Source organism: Plasmopara halstedii, assembly GCF_900000015.1.
Source record: "Plasmopara halstedii genome assembly, contig: Scaffold_3109, whole genome shotgun sequence".
NCBI lineage: Eukaryota > Oomycota > Peronosporomycetes > Peronosporales > Peronosporaceae > Plasmopara > Plasmopara halstedii.
Window position 1 is genome coordinate 332671 of NW_020190012.1, and position 220 is coordinate 332890.

A 220-nucleotide genomic window follows, 5' to 3' on the forward strand; every position below is an offset into this window, starting at 1 on the left:
AATTCATGTTTGCGACGGGCGAGTACGTCTCAAAGAAGTCCACACCAAACTTTTGCTTGAACCTTTTCGCGACGAGTCGAGCCTTGTAACGCATGACTTGCCCATGGTCATTGCGCTTCTGTGCAAACACCCATCTGCATCCGATTGGCGAAACACCTTTCTGTCTTGGTACTAGCGTCCATGATCCGTTCTCTGCGTGCGCCTTGAGCTCTTCGTTCAT